Source organism: Pleurodeles waltl, chromosome 8 (genome assembly GCF_031143425.1).
Source record: "Pleurodeles waltl isolate 20211129_DDA chromosome 8, aPleWal1.hap1.20221129, whole genome shotgun sequence".
Classification (NCBI taxonomy): domain Eukaryota; kingdom Metazoa; phylum Chordata; class Amphibia; order Caudata; family Salamandridae; genus Pleurodeles; species Pleurodeles waltl.
This window is the reverse complement of record NC_090447.1, coordinates 51,608,030-51,628,765: the sequence shown is the minus strand read 5'-3', so window position 1 is coordinate 51,628,765 and position 20,736 is coordinate 51,608,030. Positions and strand designations below refer to the sequence as shown.

Genomic DNA, 20,736 nt, shown 5'->3' with positions numbered 1-20,736 from the left:
CATTGGAGTCCTTTGGAGCTGGTGGTGAGTCTCTTTGAGGGCTGCTTACAGGACAATGTGGGGCACTCTGGTCGGAGGTCCAGAGTATTCCTGAAGTCCATCAACAGGGACTTCCTCCTCATCCTTTTTCAGCTCTGAGGACTTACCCATAGAACCCCATGCCCTGGGTACCTAAGTACCTTTCACTAGGGAGTTGTAGTGGTAGCTAAAGGTGTGTCCAATTACTTTTACAATTTTTTAGGGAACAAACACTGACACTAGGAACCTGGTTATCAGAATCCCAGTGCCCTCCAGTCCAAGTTGCATTCAGAAACCTGGCAAAAAGTGGGGGGTACTGGAACAAGGTGCCAGTCTCTCAGATGTATTCCTGTGACTTGATCTGTATAGGGCAGAACACATAGAAAATAAAGTTACACATTGCTCACCACAGATATTACATGATGTTAATGTATATTTGTAGTGTGACTGCTAACCCTTGCAAAGGGCGTTCTAGTGTTGTAACCACTGCCATCTCTGAAGGGGAGCTGATAAGGCTGTGTTTTGATTTTTTTTAAACTGAAGAAGATTAGGAGCCTAGCAAATGGATAGCAAGAGGAGTTCCAGCTTTTTGCTGCACAATGTGAAAAAGAGCAGCCTTCCCTTCTGCATCAGTGCAGTACTGGTACGGTAACCAACAAGAGGCTGGATGAACGTAAATTGCCATGAATGATAATAAACAAAAATGTCTTTTTTGGGTATACAGAACCATCATTGTTCAAGTCTTGGAAAGCAAAGTGAGAACAGAAAAGGAAGCTAAAAACAGGTTGAACTGCAGAGTTTTGAACCATCTGTCGGTAGCAAAACAAATGAGAAGACATGTCCAGATACAGAGAGTTGCTGTAATCGAGATGAGCAGTACTGAGTGTCTGTACTACAGTGTTACAGGACGATAGCAAAATAAATCTGATCATTTTGTGAAGCATCCTAAAGATGGTAAAACAGACAGAGAGATTGTGGGCAATTAGGAACCCAAGATTCCTTGTGGGAAACCACTGGTATAGGAGTGGGAATAAGCTCTGAAGGCCACTACAGCGATCACCAGGAGGAGGAATGTTTTTCAAACAGGATGACTTCAGTGTAATCACTACTAAATTTTAAACAATTTCCTTTGTCCAGTTGGCCATGGAGGTCATGCAAAGCGGAACCTAGTTTGTGTGTTATAGATGTAATTAGAGATGGATATGATGGACTGCATGTCCTTGCATTTTACGACAATATCAAAACCATACAATTTTCCTAGGGCTGCTGGAGCCATATATTTCAGTGACATCGGACATAAGGATAGTGTGAACACTGGAGAACCCCAAAAAAGATAGAAACTGAAGAAGAGCAAAAAGGCAGAAGAGATACTGCCTGAGGTTTGGAGGAGAGTACAGGGCTTACTTGTAGATTCTTGCGCTGAAAAGAAATGAGATACAGAGTGAATAAATCACCATGATAGATTCTGGCTGGAGGTCAAGCAGGACCAGGGCAGCAGAGTCACCTCAGTCCAGAATCCTTCAAACGTCATCCGTGGTATCCAATAAAGCTGTTTCTGTACTGTGTGCCGGGCAGAAATCTGACTGTGAACCATCAAGAAGAGAGTTGACTTCAAGACAGAGAGACAATTGTCCATCCAATTCCTTCTTTATCAGCTTGGAGGGCGGAGGGAGAAGAATGATAAGTCTACATGCAACATGGTTTTTAGAACTAAAGTATGCTTCCAGCTTTCCGGATGTTCTACAATTTGGAGATAGGTGCTACATGGTGCAAGTGCAGGTCCTATGATGTCTGTAGTGTGCATATAGTAAGGAAGGGGACATGGATCTAGAGGAGATATAGACTTAAGGACTGATTTAGAGTTTGGCAAATTGGATACTCCAACACAAACGTGACGGATATTTTGTGCACTGTATTACAATTCCGTTATAGTCTTTGGAACTTGAAATACGGTGGATGGGATATTCGTCACACTTGTGACAGAGTAACTCATCCGCCAAACTCTAAATCAGACCCTTAGTAATGTAACGGCCTTCATCACTTGATTAAAGCACTTGTGCTTGTGAAAGGGATTACAAATGTTGAAAAAAGAAGGTGTGGTTTGGGAAGCTAAAGCTTTGCAGGTCCTCATGTCCTCCCCCTTAGTTGTCCAGAGGACATCAGTCCGACGTCACTTTGCAATGTGAGCGGGGTAGGATCAGATGCCTTGTTCCGGATATTATAAGTGGTCAATTGACTCACATCCTCAATGACATAATCAATACAGGCTACCTCCCCCTTGAGTGGAAGAAGCTTTCTACCCTATCTTTATTTTTTTTAAACTCACCTGGACCCCAAAGAGCTCAGTAGCTGTAGACCAATAACCAGACTTCCCTTCCCAGGCAAGAAATTGGAAAAGGCATTGAACATGAAACTTATGACATTTATAGATACCAACAATTTGCTGGACAGCAGCCAACATGGATTTAGAAACTCTCACAGTACAGAAACAGCACTGGTAGTTGCTTCAGAGGAACTGAAATCTGTAGGCGGCTGGCCTAGTTTGTAGTGGGTACTATGATACTTACACCTCATACCAGGTCCAGTTATCCCTTATTAGTGAAGTGTAGGCAGTGTCTAGAAGCCAGGGTCTCTAGAGGTAGCTGTAGCTGAGCAGCCAAGGCTTATCTAGGTGACATGCAGAGCTCATGCAATACCCCTGTGGTCACACAGTACTCACACAGTTAAAAGAAAATACTCTGTTATAAAAGTACTTTATTTTGGTGACACAAATGCCAAAAATACCATTGAGATTACAGTCCCTTAGGAGGTAAGTAATACACAAATTATATACACTAGTATGCAAAAACAGGTGTAAAAACAGTTAGAAAATAGTGCAATTAATATAAATCACAATAGTTAGAAATGGACCTAGAGGGAACACAAACCATATACCAAGAAAGTGGAATGTGAATGTCAATTTCCCACTTAGGCAAGTGTAGTGTGTAGAGTGGCACTGGGAGTATTAGAAAACACCAAAGGTATGTACTAGAACCAACCCCAGAGCCCAGAAAGCAGGAGTAAAACACAGTAACTTTCACAGAACACACAGAAACACGAGAAAGAAGATTATGCAAAAAGAGACTATAAGACACCAACAGTGGATTCCTGGACCTGAAGACCTGTGGAAGAAGGGGACCAAGTCCAAGAACCACAGAAGAGTCCAGGGAGAACAGGAGCCCCTGCTAACCCGGATGAAGGTGCAAAAGAAGAACCACCAGTGAAGAACAGCAGTCAGTACTGCACCCAAGAAGATGGAGTAGGGTTCCTGGTTGGTGCATGTGATGTCCAACGCCATATAGAGGATTGCAGTCTGGTTTGCGTTGCTGGAGTCTGCTAACAAGCCTTGGCACACGCAAAGCTTGCGGTTAGTGGAAAATAACGCAGTCCGGGACCAGGAAGGAGCAGGTGGACTCTACCCAGGGGGAGGAGTCAGAGGGGGCTCTCAGCAACTCAGAGAGCCCACAGAAGACCAGGTAGTGTGCACAGGAGGCCCACAGTACAGGGACAAAGGAGGTGGAAAAGGAGGCACACGCAGCACAATGACTAAGGCTCCCACGCCGCCTGAGAACCACTCAGGAAGATGTGCGTCACAGGATAGAGTGCTGGGGCTGGAGCTGCACTGTGCATTGAGAACTTTGTGGAAGGATGCCAACAAGCCTTGGCAACTGCAAAACATGCGGTGCACCGGGGTACTGTCTTGCTTGGGGAGGCAGGCTCTTACCTCCACAAAAGTTGGACAGTAGGACGTCTGGACCGTCCGGACCACTTCAGTCCACCACCCGTGATGCAGGATTCACACAACTCATCAGGAGAGGGGATCCACGAAGCTGGTCGCCGATGCCGTAGGTGCCTGCTGATGCAGGGGATTGAATCCTTCACCCTAAGGGAGATTCCTTTACTCTTCTGCTGCAGGCTGAAGACAGGCTGTCCTCTGAGGATGCACGACCCGGAAACAGTTGCAGTTGCTGCCAGGAGCTGAAGGTACAATGTTGCAGAGGTCATCTTTGCTTCTTTGTTGCAGGTTGTAGAGTTCCTGGAGGGTCCAGATGCAGTTTCTTCAGTGAGAAGGTGAAGTCGAGGATGCAGAGGATTCCTGCTGTAGTCTTGCAATCTGAATCTGAAGAACCACCTAAAAGAGAGACCATAAATAGCCCTTAAAGGGGGATTGGTCAGCTAAGCAGGTAACACCCCTCTCCCAAAGGAAATCCTGTGTTCTGCCTTCTTGGGCTTGAGCTTTTCAAGCAATAGGAGGGCAGAAACCTGTTTGGGAGGTGGCAGCTGCTGGGGATGCCTGGAAAACCTCAGAAGGCTGGAATGGCAATTCTGGGGGTCCTCTAAGGAGCCCCCAGAGTGCATGGAATCATACAACCAATGCTTGCAAAAGCCTTGGGGTATGATTTCAACATGTGTGATACCAAACATGCCTATGTTCGGAGTTACCATTATGTAGCTGGACATAGGTAGTGACCTATGTCCAGTACACGTGTAAAATGGCATCCCCGTACTCACGAAGTCCGAGAAAATGGTCCTGGAGGTCGTGGGGGCACCTCTGCTAGTGCAGGGGTGCCCTCACACACAGGTACTCTGCACCCAGCCTTCAGGGCTGGAGGGCCTGCTATAGGGATGACTTCTAAGTGGAGAGATAGCTAGGGCAGGCGGGACCCTGTGGCTCCCCCCGCAGCACCTAATAAACGTATGGTGGGTGTCCTGGTTGGGCATCATGGCACCCACCTTTCAGTAATATGGATGAAAACGGCTCATCGGAGCTGTGTTGCCCCCCTCCCCTTTTCTTTAAAGTAGTGGCTCTGGGGGACAGGGATTGCCAGGGTCTAATGAGGCTTGGGTAGGGGGCCATGAGGCCCTCCCTTCCCTTTCATTAAAAAAAGGCTCTGGGAGATGCGATCCCCAGGGCCAAATAAGGTTCAGGGAGTGGGGGCCACATAGCCCCCCTCCCCTTTAATAAAAAAAAAGAGACTCAGGGAGGGGGCAGTGTGCCTCCCCTCCTGTTTTTTGTAAGCTTTGGTCCCGGGTGGGTTTGCCAGAGCCTATACGGGCTTGGGGAGGGGGGCCCATGCCCCCTTCCTCTTTAAGAAAATGATTTCCTTTGAGATGTCATGAATGAAGTCATAGAACTTGTTATGAGTGGTGTAATATGTGAGGTTATAAGTAGTGTGTGTGTATACATATATATTTATATATATGGCATTTGCTGGTGGACCGCTGTACCTTCAAAATACCACTTTCATGCTTCCTATATTTCCCAATCTGAGTTGGGTCTGCCACTGTGGATTAGTAAATAAAATAAAGAAAAAGATGCATGTGGCAATTAATAGGTGCATGCATATTTGTTGTCATCCTGCATGTACATGTACGATTTCTCCATCAGTCACTGTGTGATCACTCGAGCAGTGAGCACGTTTTTTTAACTATCATATCATAGTTATATAGTAACATTCATTAAATTACTTAAATTATATTTGATGATGCTATGATGATTTGAACCAGGAGCAGCTTCTTTGCTCCTTGATTGGATCATGCACTAATCTATTGATACTCTGAATGTTTTTCTTCTTCTTCTTCTCAAGCAATACCTGCATGAAAAATTATTGTTGTATGAGATGATGCCCCGGGCTGATGGTTTTTACATTTTGGGCTCGTCCTGTCAAGTAATACTCTAGAGCAGAGGTCTTCAAACTGGGGGGCGGGCCCCCCTAGGGGGGCCTGAAGTGATCCCAGGGGGGGGCCCAGACTCTGCCCAAAATAAATATTATACAGATAACAGGCCTTTGTTTTAAGCAGAAGCATGTTATTGCAGTTTTAAAAAGGTAACAGGAATTTACTGCAATGTTTAAATAGGTTTAGATATATTTAAACATCGCCATTTTTATAAAATAATTGTGAAAAATTCTGAGGGGGGGGCCAATGATTTTTATTTTTCAACTGGGGGGGCGCGGCATTAAAAAGTTTGGAGACCTCTGCTCTAGAGGGTTCTGTAAATTTGTAAGAATTTCTTTCAAAATGCATCTGGCTGATAATAGGTCACACGAACAAACTTGAAGACGAGGATCACTAAAGTGTTTGCATATATAGCTCTTAAAATCTCTATTATATCAGGCATCTTCCATGTACTATGATGTCAGCCCTTGCTGAAGTCAGGTGCTAACAGATCATACAAGCCCTCGGCCAGACGCATGCATCTATGCAAGCACCATCTGTGATGAGGTACATGAACCACCACTGAAGAGCACAATTAACACAGATGCAAGCTTACTGTTGCATCAAATCTAAGATGCCGCCCATGTGCCCTTGCTGAGTATAAAAGTTGGTGTTCCTTGTGCACCCAAAGGGAGGTCATTTTGGAACCACGAAGGATAGACAATGTCCACTCAGTTTGTGAAGCAGCTGCACTGCTTCCTTTCTGTTCTTTCTGTTGTTTGTCTGGCTTGATGACCCCATGCTACCTTTCACCCCTTCCATATCATTCTATAACTTTGTCTAATTTATGATTGTTCCTTTGTCAACACAATCCCAAAGGTAGCATCCCACCTAATAAATAAACAGGTAGCTGCTTAAAATGCCCTACTTTTGGTTGTGGTGTGTTTTCTATTTTTTTCTGACAATAAATGCAATATGTGTCTGTAGCTTTTCTGTATCTCCTTTTTTCCATCCCAAAATCATATTTCCTATTATTTTCTTTGTCTAACAGATGTCAAATGGCAGATCAGTAACAGTGAGAAAGAGAAGCGGCTCGATAACTGTCCTGCGGAAGACAAGCCAGACACCTGCTTGAGAGAATTCAAGAATGAAGATTTTTTGTGTTCTGAGGAGGGGTTAAACATCCATACTAGGCAGACATCCTTTCCAGACAAGAGATGCTCCCTGATGTGAGAGATCTTTTGGTAAAGTCAACATCTCCCCCTACAATTCAAGGTCCAGGAGGTAGCCCCGCTGTACACATGCACTGAATGTGAGGAGCACTCTAGTAATACATTTTGGTTGCATCAGAGAACACACAAGGAGGGGCAGCTGTTTACCTGCAATACATGTGAGAAAAGCTTCAAGCAGCATTCACACTTTGTACAGCGCCTGTGTATACCTACACAAGAGGAGCCAAATGCATGCACCACTTGCAAGAAAACATTCATGCACAATTCTGATCTGGTTAAGCACCTGAAGATGCACTTGACAGAGAATCTGTTCACTTGCAATAAATGTGGAAAGGCCTGTAGCTGCATGTTTGACCTGGTCAACCATGCATTGATGCACATGAACAACATACCCTACACCTGCAGTGACTGCGGGAAGGCCTTTAGGCGTCAAACTTCTCTCACCAAACATAGGAGGACTCATACCAGGGAGAGGCCATATAAATATGTTGAATGTGGAAACATTTTGTCCAGAGAAAGCATCTTCAGATGCAAGCAAGAACACACACAGGTGATGAACTGAATCCTGCATTGAATGTGGTAAAAGCTTCACCCAGAAGTCCTGGCTTAAGTTACACCAGCTAACAAACCAATGGAGGGAAACTGTGAGTCTGCAGGAGTGTCATCAAGGCTTCAATCACAATGAAGATCTTGTGAGGCACATGGGAGACCACACTAGTGAATTACTGTTTATATGTTATGAATGCGGAAAGAGTTTTGGTGACCACTCTCTTATTTGGGCGCACCAAGTTACTCGTACAAAGGAATAATGATGTAGACTCACTTGAATGTGATAAGAGCCTGGCGATGTTTGTCGGAGTCAAGACCCACCACCATAGGTGCGATGATGAGGTCCCTGCAAACACAGAAGGCATGCAGTACCCCAATGGGACATCTTATACGTACCACATGAGCCTATGGACCTGATGTCAACTTCAATACACATCTCATTTTTGGAGATAATGCTAAAACTGGGGGGAAAGCACCAGCAGTATTTTCTCTGGATACTATCCTCATGGATGTGGAAATTCTGCCAGCAGATTCTTCTCTGGATTCAGCACTTTCCCCACAAATCAGAACATTTTCTGTTTTCACTGTATTGTTACTTTTTACTTGTGCTGTCCTCTCTGTAGCTTTTTACATGCACAGATGGTGAATTATCACAAGCCTTACTCAATGAACTAACCCCTTTAGCATTGAAAATAGCAAATGTAATGCTTGCAAGGTAGCAGTTGTTACAGCACAACGTGCCAGTTCAAGGCAATATCCATGTGGCCTCGGAGAAGCATACAATGGTCCCAGGAGCACCTTGAATGGGCTGATTTCAGTGGGTCTGGGATTATTTCTCCATATTTATTGTTGTATTATTCTTGTATTGAGTGAGCCCAAGCATAGTGGGCACTTGAAGATGCTTCTTCACCTCAGTGAAGAGTGTAGATGACAACTGATTGTTAATTTGCTATCCTAATTTGCAATTAGACCCTAATACAATCTGTGTATCAATTAAGCGACCCAATACCAATAAATATTGATATTGAGAACATTATTGAGAAAGAATGGTGCTTACTCTTCGATCTGATTAATACAAATTAAGGAAGTAGATTGTGTTGCAATCTGGTGTTGCAGATTAGTCACTGTGCACACTCTAGTGTTGTGCCCGGAGGTTGGAAGTTGGTTTTCTTTGAAGGAGCTTCCGTTTCAAGGTGTGTTGTAATACTGTACCTAAAACACACAATGCACCAGAATCCACAATGTCTCAGGAGACAGCCTCCACCTTAGATTGTTTTTTTCATGTCACTGCGTGTGGACCAGCTTCCACAGCTCTGAGACCACTGCCCACCAAACAAGCATTATTCCCTGCACCAGACAACTGGTGTACATTCATTCACAAGACTAAGCATTCAACAGAAAACAGCAAGACGGCATCGGTACGTCAACCACTTTAGAGGAGGATTGCTTGACGAGCCAAGGTTCTGGTCACATAAGAATGACTTATGTGGGGCTAGGGTGTGGAAAACACACCATTTAAATTTTGCCCTTCATGCAACAGCAAATTTTTGTGGTCAGACTAGCATCAAGTATGTAACTTCGCTCTCTGGAGGCACCATAGGGAGACCACCTGTTTGCCATGTAGCCCCTTACGATAAAAAAAATACCTTTTTTTCACACTGAAAGGCTCAGGGCCTGATTTAGAGTTCGGTGAGCGGGTTACTCAATCACAACAGCGATGGATATCCCATCTGCTGAAATATAAATCCCATTATAACCTATGTGATTTATATTTCGGCGGATGGGATATCCGTCACAGTTGTGACGGAGTAACCCATCCACCGAGGTCTAAATCAGGCCCTAAGTTCTGACAATGAAAGGGCAGGTCCATCTGCTGGACTGGTTGACCAGCAGGAGAGGAGTCCCATATATTTTCTTCTTTTGACTCTGACACCAGAGAGAAGCTATCTCCAAGGATGGCATCAAATCTTGCACCAGTCTTCGGGACCAGAACGATACCTTGATGTTCAAGAGCAGACACTGAGCAGAGCACCCTCGGCCTCAGAAAGACACTACTCATGATCAAGAAGATCGTCCAGCTCCGGATCGACCCACAAAAAGTGTTGGCTCTGTAGCATAGAATGGCTCAAACAGTGCCATACCTGTGCCGATAAACCACCTCCAGAAAAGCTTGTCAAAATTATTTGACACGAGCACAGCACCCTCGGACTCAGAAAGACACTACTCATGATCAAGAAGATCTTCCAGCTGGGAAATCGACCCACAAGAATTGTTGGCTCCGCAGCATAGAATGGCTCAAATAGCACCATGCCTGTGCCGATAAACCATCTCCAGAAAAGATTGTAAAAATTATTTAACGCCAAAAATGGTCCTTGACACTGGAAGAATCTCATTGCTGAATCACAAGCCTGATAAAGCGACAACCTGGCCTCGGCGCTGAAGACAAAACCAAAACAAACTTCAGTCCTCATTTCCAAAGAAGGTGGACTGCCTGACCACAAGCAGAGAACTATTGGGCAATATTTACAAGCCCCTAGCGCCTCGTTGTGCCACACTAGGGTCATCTTTTTAAGCTAATGCGGTGTTAAAGAGGCAGTTTCCCTGTGCCATATTTACAAATTGCGCAATGCATGCATTGCTCCACTTTGTAAACCTGTGCACCACATTATGCTTGCGCCAGGCATAATGTATGCAAGGGGGCATTCTGATGCAGGGAGGCACGAAAAAATGGTGCAGTGAAACTTGCAACATTTGAAAAGTAGGTGTTAAAATGACGCACCCATATTAACCTATGGGCCTCCCTGTGCTTTGCTGCACTAGCATCAACATTGTAGACCCTAGTGCAGTAAGGCACCAATATAGCGTCAAGAATTCCGATGCTATTGTGCCAGTGGCCACTATGGTGCACCGTATTATAAATACAGCGCAACCATGGTGTTGTTAGGTGGCGGTAGGGGGCGCAAGAACAGTGGCGCATCAGGACGGATGTGCCAGTTTCTTGTAAATCTGCCCCTATATATGCTTATCCTGTGATAGCGCATATTGTTGCATAGCTTTCTTCCACTACGAAGCAGGCATAGAAGAAGTGGAGACAAGTATTAAGGAAGGCAATATCTAAACATTTAACGACATACGCCATCCCTAAATAGAAGCAGGTAGAGACAACACCACAAGCATCACAAAAAGATGAGGCCACATCAGCTCTGCAAAAGCTCCAACTCACTCATTTTATACTGGCTGTGATCAGAACATAATCATAAAGCCACTGCCAATTTTCTGAAGATACAGACGTCACTGAACAGCAGGACGATGCCTGGCATGATTATAGAACAGATCAATAGGATGACCCCTTGTTAGAGTCTTACCAGGTGAGAGCTTCACCTCCAGTTGATACAACTGGATATCACAGATGTATAGGCAGAGCAGCAATACACGTGGTTTGAAAGGAATTGAAAACCTATCAAAGAGAGAGGGTACCACTCAATTTCTTCCCCCAGTTAAAAGCAATGTCAAACATTTTCATCAAGAAACTTAAAAGACCCTGTGAAATCTATGGTTGCTCCACCCAGAATAGAGGATAAATTCAAATCTGCTCTGCGCCACTTTATCCTTAATTCATTAGCGATTGCGTACCCCCTGACTCACTTGTATTCCACACAGCAAGGAAAGAAGGCCTCTCACAGTGTACTAGTGACCCTCCACCACCGTCAGATAAAGAGAATAAGCTCATTGACAAAGCCGGAAAGTGTGTGGCATTAGGAGCAGCAACGCAGTGATGTATTGCCAACTCAGTGGCTTTCCTGTTCAGGTATGGAATCCATGGAATGAGATGGAGGCTCTAACACCTTCCTAACACCCAGTGGAAAAGGGCTAATAAGATCATATACTTTGCCTTGGAAGCACATAATACAGTGCCTAAGCAAGTCAACACCAATTAACAGCTCAAACACCATGCACGACTTAGAGTCTCTGGCTTTTGTGCGGAAGTGCAACAACCTTTAATAAGCCTCCTGTTTGATGGTAAGCAACTGTGAGGCCTACAAGTCAATGAGATACTTGAGAAAAATAAGCAAGGCTTGGACAGTGCCAATGTCATGAGTATTTTGCAGCATCACCAGCAAAAGCATGGCTTATATTGACCTCAAGCACTTGCATCAGCGAAAAAGGCATCATCCACTTACAGTCAATAATTTCAACTGTGGCAGTCCTTTCAGGAAGGTCAGCAACAGTTGAAACAAGTACAATATCCAAGAGGTGGCCTCAAAGGCAACAGTTATGCCGAAAGAAGAAGTTCACAAGGTAGAGTCACCTCCACCACTGAGGCCTGTTTGTGAGTATATGTCAGGGTGTTTTTACTGTCTCACTGGGATCCTGCTAGCCAGGACCCCACTGCTCATAGGTTTGTGGTCTGTACGTGTTCCCTGTGTGGTGCCTAACTGTATCACTGAGGCTCTGCTAACCAGAACCTCAGTGTTTATGCTCTGTCTGCTTTTAAAATTGTCACTGCAGGCTAGTGACTAATTTTACCAAATTTGATTGACACACTGGAACACCCTTATAATTCCCTAGTATATGCTACCTAGGTACCCAGGGTATTGGGGTTCCAGGAGATCCCTATGGGCTGCAGCATTTATTTTGCCACCCATAGGGAGCTCAGACAATTCTTACACAGGACTGCCACTGCAGCCTGAGTGAAATAATGTCTGTGTTATTTCACAGCCATTTTACACTGCACTTAAGTAACTTACAAGTCACATATATGTCTAACCCTCACTTAGTGAAGGTTGGGTGCAAAGTTACTTAATGTGAGGGCACCCTGGCACTAGCCAAGGTGCCCCACATTGTTCAGGGCAAATTCCCCGGAATTTGTGAGTGCGGGGACACCATTACACGCGTGAACTACATATAGGTCATAACCTATGTGTAGCTTCACAATGGTAACTCCGAACATGGCCATGTAACATGTCTAGGATCATGGAATTGTCACCCCAATACCATTCTGGTATTGGGGGGACAATCCCATGATCCCCCGAGTCTCTAGCACAGACCCGGGTACTGCCAAACTACCTTTCCTGGGGTTTTCTCTGCAGCTACCGCTGCTGCCAACCCTCAGACAGGTTTCTGCCCCCCTGGGGCCTGGGCAGCCCGGTCCCAGGAAGGCAGAACAAAGGATTTCCTCTGAGAGAGGGTGTTACACCCTCTCCCTTTGGAAATAGGTGTTAAGGGCCTGAGAGGAGTAGCCTCTCCTGGCCTCTGGAAATGCTTTGAAGGGCACAGATGGTGCCCTCCTTGCATAAACCAGTCGACACTGGTTCAGGGATCCCCCAGTCCCTGCTCTGGCGCGAAACTGGACAAAGGAAAAGGGAGTGACCACTCCCCTGTCCATCACCAACCCAGGGGTGGTGCCCAGAGCTCCTCCAGTGTGTCCCAGTCCTCTGCCATCTTGAATGGAGAGGTGTGAGGGCACAATGGAGACCTCTGAGTGGCCAGTGCCAGCAAGTGACGTCAGAGACCCCTCCTGATAGACTCTTACCTGGTTAGGTAGCCATTCCTCCTCTGAGGGCTATTTAGGGTCTCTCCTGTGCGTTTCTCTTCAGATAACGAATGCAATAGCTCACCAGAGTTCCTCTGCACTTCTCTCTTCAACTTCTGCCAAGGATCGACCGCTGACTGCTCCAGGACGCCTGCAAAACCACAACAAAGTAGCAAGAAGACTACCAGCAACATTGTAGCGCCTAATCCTGCCGGCTTTCGCAACTGTTTCTGGTGGTGCATGCTCTGAGGGTTGTCTGCCTTCACCCTGCACTGGAAGCCAAGAAGAAATCTCCTGTGGGTCGACGGAATCTTCCCCTTGCTAACACAGGCACCAAACTTCTGCATCACCGGTCCTCTTGGTCCCCTCTCATCTTGGCGAGCGTGGTCCCTGGAGCAATGGAGCTGGATCCAAGTGACCCCGACAGTCCAGTGGTCCTTCTGTCCAAATTTGGTGGAGGTAAGTCCTTGCCTCCCCACGCCAGACAGTAATCCTGTGTACTGCGTGAACTGCAGCTGCTAGGGCTCCTGTGCACTTTTGAAAGACTTCCTTCGTGCACAGCACAGCCCAGGTCCCCAGCATTACGTCCTGCATTGCCCAACTGGCTGAGTTGACCTCTGGCTTCGTGGGACCCTCTATTGTTGTGCTGAGACGACCGCAATGTTCAGATCTTCTGAACGCCTGTTCAGGTGTTTCTGCGGGTGCTGTCTGCTTCTGCATGGGCTCTCTCTGTTGCTGAGCGCCCCCTCTGTCTCTTCCTCCAAGGGGCGACATTCTGGTCTTTCCTTGGCCCCGGCAGCACCCAAAATCTTCAACCACGACTCTTGCAGCTAGCAAGGCTTGTTTGCGGTCTTTCTGCGTGGAAACAACTCTGCATCCTCCAGCACGCCGTGGGACATCTTCTGACCAAATGAGAAGTTCCTGGAACCTTCCGTTGTTGCAGAATCTTTGGCTTCTTCCACCCGGAGGCAGCCCTTTTGAACCTTCATCCAGGGTTTAGTGGGCTCCTGCCCCCCCTGGACACTTGTGTGACTCTTGGACTTGGTCCCCTTTCTTTGCAGGTCCTCAGGTCCAGGAATCCGTTTTCAGTGCTTTGCAGTCAGTTGTTGTCTTTGCTGAATCCCCTATCTCAACTTTACTGTCTTTCTGGGGTAGTAGGGTAACTTTACTCCTACTTTTCAGGGTCTTGGGGTGTGGCATCTTGGACACCCTTAGTGTTTTCTTACACTCCCAGTGATCCTCTACACATTACACTAGGCCTGGGGTCCATTCGTGGTTCACATTCCACTTTTGGATTATATGGTTGGTGTTGCCCTAAGGCCTATTTTCTCCTATTGCATTCTATTGTGTTCTACAGTGTTTGCACTACTTTTCTAAGTGTTTTACTTACCTGATTTTGGTTTGTGTGTATATTTTGTGTTCTTACTTACCTCCTAAGGGAGTATATCCTCTGAGATACTTTTGGCATATTGTCACTAAAATAAAGTACCTTTATTTTTGGTAACTCTGAGTATTGTGTTTTCTTATGATATAGTGCTATATGATATAAGTGGTATGGTAGGAGCTTTGCATGTCTCCTAGTTCAGCCTAAGCTGCTCTGCTATAGCTACCTCTATCAGCCTAAGCTGCTAGAACACTACTAATCAACTATAAGGGATAACTGGACCTGGCACAAGGTGTAAGTACCATCAGGTACCCACTATAAGCCAGGCCAGCCTCCTACAACCATCAGGCAGTAACTACTGACTACTTCCCTCTGATCGTCCAACATCTGTTGAGAGACATCTGAGGTTATATATTCTTCAGTGGCAGAAGATACCCTCTGACCAGTAGGTTATTCCACCATCACCATATTGCTTAGAATTTCACAGCATTCCGCCTAACATCCCACCCTGTCCACACAGGGAACATTTCAGACTCTTGATGGGCAAGGTACAAGATATCATACTAAAAGGAGCAATCTAACAAGTTCCACAAAGTCAAAGGGGGCAAGGGTGTATTCCCTATACTTTCTTATACTGAAAAAAAACTTGGCTGCTGATACTGAATCTTCAAGGTCTCAACAGCTATTTGACATCAGATCACTTCAAAAGGATGACCAAGCTGCAGCGTTTCATCTCTTTGCTCCAAATGGGGAAATATATGGTGATACAAGGCCTAAAGGAAGCCTGCTTTCATATCAAGTTTATTGAAGTGAGTCCAGGGTACCACTGCTAGCTCTAAAACAAACGTAAAAAAGAAAACTTTTTTTTTAACAGAACCCTGTCTCCTATAAGGAAACGGGCTGTATTAAAAAACATGTTTGGTTTATTTAAAAGCAGTCACAGACATTGGGGTCTGCTGGTTACAGTGGATCCTTGTGACGTCCACCAATGCTAGTGAGTCTCCATTTGACACCTATAACATTAAGATTCTTGAAATAGGTTGGATTGTGACCCACTACAATTCAGGTGTTTAACAACGGGCATATTAGTATATAGTTCTTCTTTATAATATTTACTAACCGCACTTTGCAACCAGTATTTTGTGGTCAGATGTTTGTAAACCTGCCAGGAAAAGTTGCAAACCAATTGTGACTGGTAAATAACATTTTCCTTCTTTTCGTTACTTCACATCAATTGATCATTTTTGTTTGGTTCATTGGGCTCTACAGTAGTGTCCTATTTCTCACCATCTTTGAGGAATGCTTTTCCTTACTAAACCATGCCATGCTTATCAGTCATTTTTGACTAGGCAGTGGTCTAGTTCTTATAATCCTTTTGGGCTTGTGCAGGCTGACTAAGCCCCAAATTAGGATGGTCTCTGTGTATCCACACAGTCAGTGTGAGACGCAGGGTTGCAAATAGCACTCTAGCTGCAAGCCCATGTGTGCTCATCAGCTCCAAGACCACGTGGGTGGTGAGAAAGCTGTCCTCTCCCTCCCACTCCACTTACGGTAACTATATCTACTATCTTAACGGCATGAAGGACTTTTTGCCTCCAGCCTGCCCTAGGAACTGAGTCTTCTGCTAATGTTTTGGGTGGAGGCAGCCCCTGTCATAGTTGGGCCTGAGGTGGTAGATGGAATGCCTTTGCCTGCTGCTGCAAAGACTTGAGGACAGACAACAACGAGAGTGAACTCCGGTCCTTTCTACTAAGAGGACCACTTGGGTGAAAGAGAGTTGTAGTACTTGTCTCTTGAGGCAGATTCTGGTGAGAATGACTCCTCTCTTGAGATGTTCCCCGGGCTTGGCCTTGTCTATAGAATGAAATTCTTGATTTTTACATGCCCTGGGCTGCGCCTCCTTAGCAGGGACTGACGGACAACCCCTGGTGGCATGCTCCTGCCCCCGGCATTTGGTCACATGTGAGGTTCAAAATGGCAGGTCTGCAACTGTGGTCTCCAATGAGGCCTTGAGGGGCACTGTTGTTAGGGAGAACTTGAAAGTGGAGGGAGCAACCTACCTTTTGACCATTTATCTTATGTTTGTGAACAACACCCATTCCCCACCCCATCCAGGCCTGATGGCATAGTGAGGACCCTTGAGAGGCACACCTGCTGGAAGAACCTCGATGTATCATTTGTATTCTCCATGCATGGACTTTCAGGATTGTCCCTATCTGGTTCACTGGTCGACATGACCAATTATAAAGCTGATCTCTTCCTAAACCGAATAAAGTGGACAGATTTACCATGCAAGTAGGCAAAGCATCTGCCTGCAGCTAGGTTTATAATTTATCCTCCAGGCAATTCTTCCTTCCTTCAATCCATTCTAATCAGATGGCTCTTGAAATGAAAATTGGCCGGTCCACTATCTGTGATGGGTCGAAAAGCCCCCTCGAAGATGGTCCTTCTTCCATGGCTGCTATACTTCTTTGCTGGACTTCCAATACAGATAGCCAGAGATGCTTTCAGTGAAATTCATTTGGGGAATGAAGAGGTGCAGGATTGGTTTAGTCAAACTTAGGCTTCCCTTACATAAAGGTGGGATGGTGGTTTCCAATTTGAAATTATATTGTCTTGCAGCATAACTATTGTGGCCGACAAGTTGAGGAGACGTGATGGGGTGCATTGGAAGTGGGTGAGTTTGGTGCACCCTCGCAGGATACAATATTTAATCTATTACTTAATTCCTTTATGCAAAATGCCATCCAGGGCGGTCGAGCTCCTGGTTGGTACGCTCCAATATGCATGGTCCAGAGCCCATCGGAGAACTCATACTTGAGTATCTGGAGGAACTTGAGGGGGTTACAAGAGTGACTGGGACTGGGAAAGAAAGAGTTTGGACACAGTTTTGGTGCTGTTTTAGAACTGTAAATTGTTACTAATGGCAAAGGTAAAGTGATTGTCCTATTCCATATAACTTATTAGAAGAGACCAAAGGCCAACTGAATAGGTGGTGAAACCAATGGACTGCAGACATGGGAATATCACTATCTGATGGTAATGGGGTAACATTTTAAAATACAGTCCTTGTACCTCTAGTAATTCTAGATTTAAATTGATGCAGTACTATTATCTGTCCAGAGTGTATATAACTCCTAAGAGAATTAATTTCATGTCTCCAGACACGTATGCAGTGTGCTCACCATGTAATCCAAGGAAGATTGATTTTTATCACATGGTGTGAGATTGTCCTTTGCTCAAAACATACTGGGAAACAGTGGTGTAATTTATTAACAAATGGTCAGAAATATCATAAATACCCCAGACAACTTGTCTTTTTGGTCTCTTTCCTAGACCCAAGTTGAATGCTATCACATCTGGATCATAGTCTTGGCATTAATTCTGGCTCACTGCCAGCTCTCGATCTTCTGGAAACCCCCAGAAGGAGCTGTCCTGATATGAATAAAGAAACCGCTTAAGTGGGCAGAGCATGAAGGGGTGGTACGGGCAACAATAGCTAAGTCTGGGTTGAGGAATTATAATCAAGGCTCACAGTTTTTCTTTTTTACTGATTTTTACTGAAAAATACAAACAGAAAACAATATGTTTCCTGCCTGCATTTATTTTTTAAACTTGAAAAATAGAGAAAATTGTGGTTCTTGTAAGTGACCCGCCATGCTGTCCTTCATGAGTTCCAGGCCAACAGCTGAACAGGTAGACAGCATGGGAAGTTAAAAACCAGAATGATATGTCCTTAAATTAGGTATAAGTTAACATATATTTGTATATAATGTGAATATTTACCGGTGGGTGTAGTGTTTTGTTACATTTGGCTGTTTAATTTGCTAAAACGCAACATGCTTCAAAGTTTGAGTTCATGTTTAGCAGTTGAATAAATAGAGGTATATATATAACCTTTTAAGACTACATTTATTCTCAAAACACAAAATAAATATGGATAAATACCGATAAGATGGCTAAAATATAAACATGGATAAAAACAGATGGAAATGATACACATATAAATACCATAAATCCGGGAGCCCTAATTATGATGGTGCTAAGACCCTGGGATGCATTATTACAGGAATGCCCTTCAATTAAATGTATGGCACAGATCACTGCTTCTACAGAGATTGATGATTCTGAGCATCAACAAACAACCATTAATACTCATTTTGCATTGTTGTGGCTTATGAATCCTAGAACAGACCCACACAACTTTTGAATTAGCAATGTGAAGAGGTGCAGCACTCTGAGAAAGATGCTCTCATCCTGTGGCAATGATGTCATACGAATATAAAAGTGCACTACCTCCAGTGGGTTTTGGTTTCTTGTTTGATATTTTAAAAGTTATGCAGATATTTGCTTAAAGCAAATATTGTGTTGCTTTATTGCTGTCATAAATCCCTGAGATGGCATTGCTGGTGCCATATAAAACGACAAAATTGGGTAATAAAAAAGACACAGACATAGTTGGTACATAATACATGTTGCACATAAAAATAGCACAATTGGTTTGTTAGTATTTAGGGGTGTCTGTGTTTGCATGTAGTAGCGCATTAAAGCCAGACCTATTCACTAAGCCAATGCTTATGTTACCATATTTTGGGGCAGAACAGATTTGTTGTGTGCACTTCATGAAGATCATAGGTGAATGTCAGGTTTGTAGAGATGGCTAAGCGATCATAACGACTATTTATTCTGAGAAGGAAGCCTATGGGAATGACAGTGCAAACAATTTGGGGCTAGATGTACGTACAAATGGGGTTTTGCAAACCCGGATGCTGGATGGTGTCCCTGACACCATCTGTGAATCGGAAGGGGGTCGCAAAGACACACCTCATTAATATTAATGAGGTGGGTCGCAATTTGCGGCCCCCTTCCGATTCGCAGCACTCACAGGGATGGTGGCCTGCTGGAGACAGCAGACCACCATGTCTGTGACTGCTTGTTTATAAAGCAGTTTCGGTTTTTGTATTGCTGCCCTTTTTCCTTAAAGGAAAACGAGTTACAATACACATGAAAAAATTCAACGTTTTTGTTTAATTTTTTCAGAGCCATTCAGAAAGGGGCGGGGGTCCCCTCGGGACCCCTTCCCTTTTGGGAATGGGTTAGCACCCATTTGAAATGGGTGCTAACTGCGAATTGCTTTGCGACCGTGTTCGCGGTCACAAAGCAATTCTACATCGCGATGCGAATCGCAAATAGGAAGGGGAACACCCCTTCCTATTTGCGAGTCGCATTCCCATTTTGCGAGTCGGTAACCAGGATACCGACTCGCAAAATGGGAATGAGCATTGTGATGTGCGTTTTGCATGGCGCAAAAAGCGAAATTAGCTGTTTGCACCATGCAAAACGCTTTCTACATCTGACCCTTAGCTCTTTTCATGAAGACCATGAAAGAAACAGGCATTGGCCATGCCATAGGTTTCGCCTTAAGAAGGCAAGTGTGTACCTAATGCCTTTGCTCATGCTTGTTTGCACTAGCACTAGAACTAAGTGCACATATTTTTTATTCCCATTCTGTAATGGCCATTGGCTATGACAGAACAGTGTTGTATTGTATTATGACATTTGAGAAGCACTTACTACATGTATGGGGGGCACTGATGTTTTATCCTCATCTATAGGGTGTGTGTGTGTGTGTGTGTGTGTGTGTGTGTTGTCTTTGCTTCGAGCCTATGTGGGAAGTGTTACCATGTCATGCATGATGACCACAGAGATGCCATTGTTGAGTTATGAGTATGTTAAAAAAAATAAAGACATTTTGGCCACAGTGTGTGTTGACATATGCATGTGGTGAGACATATTTGTGTGCATGCGTCACCGTGTGCACGTGGTGGCTGCCATTCTAAGAAGCTCACTGTGTGCACAGGCATGACACGTGCATGCATATGTCACAATTTTTGTTGTTTTAACTTTACTGTTCCAACATAGCTGATGGCCATGTTGGAATGGTAAAATAAAAACAGAAAAAAAAGCCTGGAAAACTGTAAAAGATAACTAAGCTGCCAGGTACAGCTTGGCAGCTGTGAGGTCCTTGGGAGTTGAAGCTTTTTTTTTTAAAGAGAGATTTACATGGATAGATGAGGAGGCAGTGGGAGAGTTGATTGAATTAGATTTAGAAGTTTTATTTTTTAATTGGAATGTAAGTGGCTAGGTAGCACTTGGCAATTGCCAAGCCCTTGGGAATGTACTTTTTAAAAACAACAAAAAACATGACAGGGGCTGGTGGTGATCACTTAAAAGAGTGGGCGAGGGGTGAGAGGAATCAGGGTTGAATTATAAAAAGAACGAGGGGCTCCCATAAAAAAAAAAAAAAAGCTAATATTTATTGG

General features: G+C 44.6%; 1 long non-coding RNA gene across 1 annotated transcript in view; it reads left to right on the top strand.

Annotated features, from left to right (window-relative positions):
* The window catches only part of LOC138249036 (uncharacterized), a 36,048-nt gene extending 27,555 nt beyond the window's left edge, over window positions 1–8,493 (top strand). The window contains exon 4 of the long non-coding RNA XR_011194686.1: window positions 6,767–8,493. This is a non-coding gene — a long non-coding RNA (uncharacterized lncRNA). The remainder of the gene's footprint in view (window positions 1–6,766) is intronic.
* Window positions 8,494–20,736: the final 12,243 nt, after the last annotated feature.